Here is a 6,217-nt window from a genome sequence, read left to right as displayed (position 1 = left end):
GCACTTTTGCCCTCCCCCTTGGGCAATTAAAACAACTAACTCCTAAAATCCCCATTTAGCACCTTCTACTGTGAATTCTGTGATGGCTTCAGGATAAATAATCGTTAATCAGGCGTTTAAAAAGGGGAGGTGAAACTCTGGTGACACCAGGCAGCTTTCTGAACAGAGGTGACATAAGGGCCATCAGATAAGAAACTTTATTTTTTAGCTTGAAGTTTGAGTCGCCCACCCTAAAGTCTATCTACAGAAGATCTAGGTGACTACACAATCTTCTATCCACACTGGAGAAATTAGAAACCCATCAACCCTCTAATGTTTTGCACTCTCCCCAAAAAGGACGCAAAACTGTCCATTAGATAAAAGTTGGTATATATTTAGGCCACTAGTTGATACTGTGGGGTTTTGCTCTGGTAGATAGGGTAAGCGGACGCAGTACAGAGGCAAAAGACAAGTTCTTAAAGCAAAACTTCAGTGTTTATTCATACTTGAGGCAAATGTAAAAAAAAATGCGTTACTTTGCAGTCTTGGTGTTTACTTCACACACAATGGAAAGTCCATCTTGGTGTTACTTCACACAAATTGGAAAGTTCATATAAGACAAGTCACCTTGAAAGTCAGTTCTACCTCCAGCAGTCCACGGCAGGTTTTAGGGAGCCTGTTTCCTCGGTCCATGGGTCTCAGCCCTCCAACCTGGCACCAAGCCTCAGATCCCAACCAGGGCCGGCCTTTGGGGTGTGCGGGCTGTGCGGCCGCACAGGGCGCCATAGCAACAGGGGCGCTGGGCGGCCGACAGCTCGCAATGTATATGCGGCAGCGGCAGGCGAGGCTGCACTTGTGTTCTACCTCGGGGCGCCCCCTCCATCTCCCCCTCCCCTGTCTGACCTGATTCCTCCTCCCCTGTGTCTGACCTGCCTGCTGCCCCCGCCGCTGCCAATAAGAAGAGAGACGGGAGGAGGAGGGGAGGGGCTGTGGCCACTGTGCCACCAACGTTTCTTATAAAGTTATACAAATACAGGAGGCGGGTGCCGGAATCAAATAGCCGGCACCCGACCTCTGTGACAGGGAGCTGCGATCAGCGGCAGTTGAGTTAACCCTTCAGGTGCAGTACCTGAGGGATTAACTGCCGCTGATCGCAGCTCCCTGTCACAGAGGTCGGGTGCCGACTATTTGATTCCGGCACCCGCCTCCTGTATTTGTATAACTTTATAAGAAACGTTGGTGGCATAGTGCGCCCCCCCCCCCCAACACCCCAACAAACACCCCAGTATAAGAAACGTTGGTGGCACAGTGGGAAGTGCCAATGAGGGTTAAAAAATAATTAAAAAAATTAACTCACCTCCTCCAGTTGATCGCGTAGCTGCCGGTCTCCTGTTCTTTCTTCAGGACCTTTGGTGACGTCACTGAGCTCATCACATGGTCCATTACCATGGTGATGGATCATGTGATGAGAACAGTGATGTCACCACAGGTCCTTTGACAGGTCATGAAGAAAGAACAGAAAACGATCAATTGGAGGAGGTGAGTTAATTATTTTTTAACCCTCATTGGCTTTGCCCACTGCCCACCAATGTTTATTATATGGGGGGGGGGGGGCGCACTGCGCCACCAATGTTTATTATACTGGGGTGTTGGGGGGGCCCACTGCGCCACCAATGTTTATTATACTGGGGTGTTGGGGGGGGGGTGCACTGCGCCACCAATGTTTATCATACTGGGGTGTTGGGGGGGCACACTGCGCCACCAATGTTTGTTATATTGGGGGGGGGCCCACTGCGCCACCAATGTTTATTATACTGGGGTATTGGGGGGGGCGCACTATGGGCCAGTGCACAGGTGCGGTGATCGGATGGATGTTCTCAGCTGGACACCGGCCGACACTGCGCATGCGCTGGGAGCCTCACCAGCGGTTAGGGTAGGGAAAAAGCACTGGCCCGTACGTAATTTTTCCCTTCCCTAACCGCTGGCGAGGCTCCCGGTGCATGCGCAGTGTCGGCCGGTGTCCAGCTGAGAACATCCATCCGATCACTGCGCCTGCACACTGGCCCATAGTTTTTCCCTACCCTAACCGCCGGCGAGGCTCCCGGCGCATGTGCACTCTGCTGTGAAATTTCCCTAACCTGTCGTTGTGCGCCTGCACGGCGCTGCACACCTCCTCACGTCATGTCCGGTGCGACCGGAAGTGACGAACGTAGGGAAATCTCACAAAGTAGGGGAGTATAACATTACACCGGCCTTTGGGGTGTGCGGGCTGGTAACTACTTGGTTGGATAGTCAGCCAGCCTATGCCATGATGCCAGCAACAAGCAGTGTTTTGTTTTTTTTTGGGGGGGGGGGGGGCGCCACAAGGTTAGCTCGCACAGGGCGCCTGAACACCTAAGGCCGGCCCTGATCCCAACATAGAGATCCTGCTGCCTACTAAAGGACAGCCAGGTGCTGCCAAAAACCCGGATCGGCAATTAAAATCCAGTCCGATATTTGACCCCACCTGGCTGCAAATCAGCCCAGCAGCACATGCTGGCAGGAAAATACCTGTTTTCCCAGACCATTCCCCTCACTGTGTCACATACCCCCCCCCTTTGTTCAACCCTGAGGGGGTGAACACTTGCAAGACAATGTACTCGGGACAGGGCATCTGCGTTTCCCTGCCCTGTGTTCCACTGTAAATTTAAAGTTCTGTAGGGAAAGGAACCATGTGGTGGCACAGGCATTTCTGTCTTTGGCCTGTCTCATCCACTTGAGAGGGGAGTGGTCGGTCACCAGGTGGGATTTTCTCCCCAACAAATAATAACGGAGAGACTCTAGTGCCCACTTGATAGCCAGACACTCTCTCTCCACTATACTGTACCTGGTCTCGGCTAGGGTGAGCTTACTGCTGAGGAAGACAATGGGATGCTCCTCCCCGTTGACTTCCTGAGACAGTACAGCACGAGGCCTACTTCGGAACCTCTTCCCCTAGGAATCTCGGCCACGGGCTGTCGTCAAGTACCGGTCTCCCTATCTTTCCAAGGTTTGAGTAAGTTCACATGGTACACCTGCTTCGGCTTTCGCCGCCCTGGCTGGTGTATCTTGTAGTTTACCTCTTCAACTTTTTCAATTACTTCGTAGGGTCCCTGCCACCTAGCCAGGAACTTACTGTCCACGATCGGGTTAAAGATCCGGACCCGAGCCTGCCTTTGAGCTTGCTGAGCTGCCTCCATATGCCCTCTTACAAGAGGCAACACTGTTTCCATACGTTCCTGCATCTGGGTGGCATATTCAATAATACTTTTATACGGGGTGGGTTGTTGCTCCCACGCCTCTTTGGCTATGTCCAACAGACCACGAGGATGTCTGCCATATAGCAGTTTGAAGGGCGAGAACCCAGGAGAGGCCAGGGGCACCTCTTGCACTGCGAACATAAGATAGGGCATTAGGAGATCCCAGTCCTTCCCATCCTTAGTCACCACTCTTTTTAACATGTTTTTTAATGTTTGGTTAAACCTTTCTACCAAGTTGTCAGTTTGCGGATGATAGACAGACATCCGTAGCTGTTTGATGTGAAACTTACAGAGTTCCCTCATGACCTTGGACATAAAAGGGGTCCCCTGGTCAGTCAGAACCTCTTTAGGTAGCCCCACTCGGGTAAACATCTCCATTAACTCTTTAGCTATAAGTTTGGCCAATGTATGTCGCAGTGGCACCACCTCCGGATACCGAGTGGCGTAATCTAGGACGACCAAGATGTGTTGCTGTCCTATAGTCGACTTCTGTACTGGGCCTATGAGGTCCAAAGCGATTCGCTCAAACGGTACCTCGATGATCGGGAAAGGCACTAAGGGACTGCAGAAAAGGTGCTGGGGGCTAGTTGTTTGGCAGGTCGGGCGAGACTTGCAAAATTCGTCCACTTCTCTAAACACACTGGGCCAGTAACACCATTGTAATATCCGGTCCTGTGTTTTCTGCATTCCCAGATGACCCCCGAGAACATGTTGGTGGGCTAACTCTAACATGAGTTTGCGATAAGCCTAGGGCACCACCAACCCTGCAGCTGGTTTACCCGATACAACATATCCTGGTGAACCACAAAACAGGGAAACATCGACTTGGCCCTAGGTTGTTGTGGTTCACCATTAATTATTACCACATTCTCCCATGGGTCCCTATGTTGTGCTGTACCGAAGTTTTCCCTGGAGACGTTAAAGTCTGTCAACTCAGGACCCGTGGCAAGTCCACCACTACACTCAGCGGGGTTGTCTCCTCCTCTTCCACCGAAGTGGCGGTCACTCCTACTGCTGGCTCTTCGGCCTCAGGTTCCCATGGTTCTGGCCTTCCTCCTGAACAAGGCCAGTCTCCTGGGTTTAGCCCTGACTCACGGGTATCAGTAACTCTCACAACCGGCCATAGGACCGGGAAGCCCGAAAAGTCTCTACCTATTATGAGTTCGTAGTCTAGATTTGTGACGACTGCCACCTCGTAGGTCCACCTGCCGGCTGCCGTGGTTAAAGACACCAGAGTGGTGGGGTAGTCTTTTAAGTCTCCATAGATGCACATCACCCTGACTTTCCGACCAGTATACTCAGTGGACCGCACTAGGGTAGCCCTTACTAGGGTCACCAGGCTCCCTGAGTCCAGCAGCACCTCCGCTTGAGTGTCTCTCACTTACACCTGGCACAAGTGGTGTAGAGATTCCGGGGTACCTGTTGCACACAGTTTCCTGGCATATAGCGACTGACGGTAACGACAATTAGTGTCCATGGGCTCAACCCGATGAGGACAGTCAGCCTTTACATGGCCAGACTCCTGACACTGCCAGCAGACTAACGAAGCCAGGCCCATAGTGGGTACATCCCGGGTGGGTTTCATCGGCTCAAATCTCCAGGCTTGGTGTGGATATTTCTGGGGTTTGATTGTCCCAAAAGAACCCCCCTGTAGATTCTTAGTAGCCTCATAGCGTTTCACCAGGTCCACCATCTCCAGGGCATTGCCAGGAGACACCTGGCCGATCCAGTACTGGAGAGGAGGTGGCAAAGCCCTCCAGAACATATCAGCTAATAGTCGATCCAGCATAGCCGTGGGACTAAATCAGGCTGTAGCAACTTTTGCAAGAGGTGAAATAAGTCATAATACTTGGGTCTCGATGGCTCAGCCGGGTTAAACCCCCATTTATGTACACGCTGGGCCCAGACCAACACGTTCACCCCCTGTCTTGCCAGAATCTCACCCTTTACTTTTTGGTAGTCCGCCACTTGATCGTCCGGCAAGTCGAAATACATCCGCTGAGAATCGCTTTCCGGACATCATAGACGCTTTCAGATGTTCCTGCCGTCTGTATAAACATCACGTGTTGTAACAGCAGCTGGTTTGTTTCTTGCTGCTGCCTATTAGCCTCCCGTTGTTGCAGGTTGGTTTCTCGCTGCTGCTGGTTAGCCTCCACAAGAGCCTTCATTATGGCCTCCATTTTGTCAAGGGTCACGGGTTGAAATTTAGAGGGTTTAATGCAAGACATACAACCGTGCCAGAAGCAAAAATAATTTTTTTTTCTCCCAGGCTGTGAGCTGTGCGCTGCGATTGGCCAGCGCTGCAGCCTAGGAGAAGGAGACGCCCACAGGACAAGGGAAGACCCGCCTACTATAACTTAAGGAGCAAAGGTACCGGAGCCTATAACGGGAGAACGGAGCGGCGCCCCGGGGATAATAGTAAGTGCAGTAAGATCCCCGGGCGCCGCTCTATATGGCAGCATACTCAGTTCACATAGTTTATACAAGTGAAAGGTCCTCTTTAAGGACAGCCAGGTGCTGCCAAAAACCCGGATCGGCAATTAAAATCCAGTCCGGTATTTGGCCCCACCGGGCTGCAAATCAGCCCAGCAGCACACGCTGGGAGGAAAATACCTGTTTTCCCAGACCCATCCCCTCACTGTGTCACAATACACATAAGCTGAAATGTTGGACGAAATGGTTGTCTTTGACCGTGTTTAGACAATTTAGACAATGATTGTCTAAAGATTATAGATCACAATGGACTGTTGTCTCCCTAAATTTTGTTCTGTGGGGTTGGATTCTTCAGGTTGTTTTCTTTGCGCATGTCCGCTTTGTTGTTTTCCTTTTCTGTTTCTAACATGCCTCACTGATCTGCCAGTTTGGATAGTTGGATGACTGATCGGCCAATTTCAGCTACTTATCTTATGTGTATGGAAAGCTTTAGTTGTACAGTCAAAAGTGGAAAAGAGGATCATCAA

Source organism: Bufo gargarizans, chromosome 9 (genome assembly GCF_014858855.1).
Source record: "Bufo gargarizans isolate SCDJY-AF-19 chromosome 9, ASM1485885v1, whole genome shotgun sequence".
In the NCBI taxonomy this organism is placed as follows: domain Eukaryota; kingdom Metazoa; phylum Chordata; class Amphibia; order Anura; family Bufonidae; genus Bufo; species Bufo gargarizans.
Note: the sequence above shows the minus strand (reverse complement) of the source record.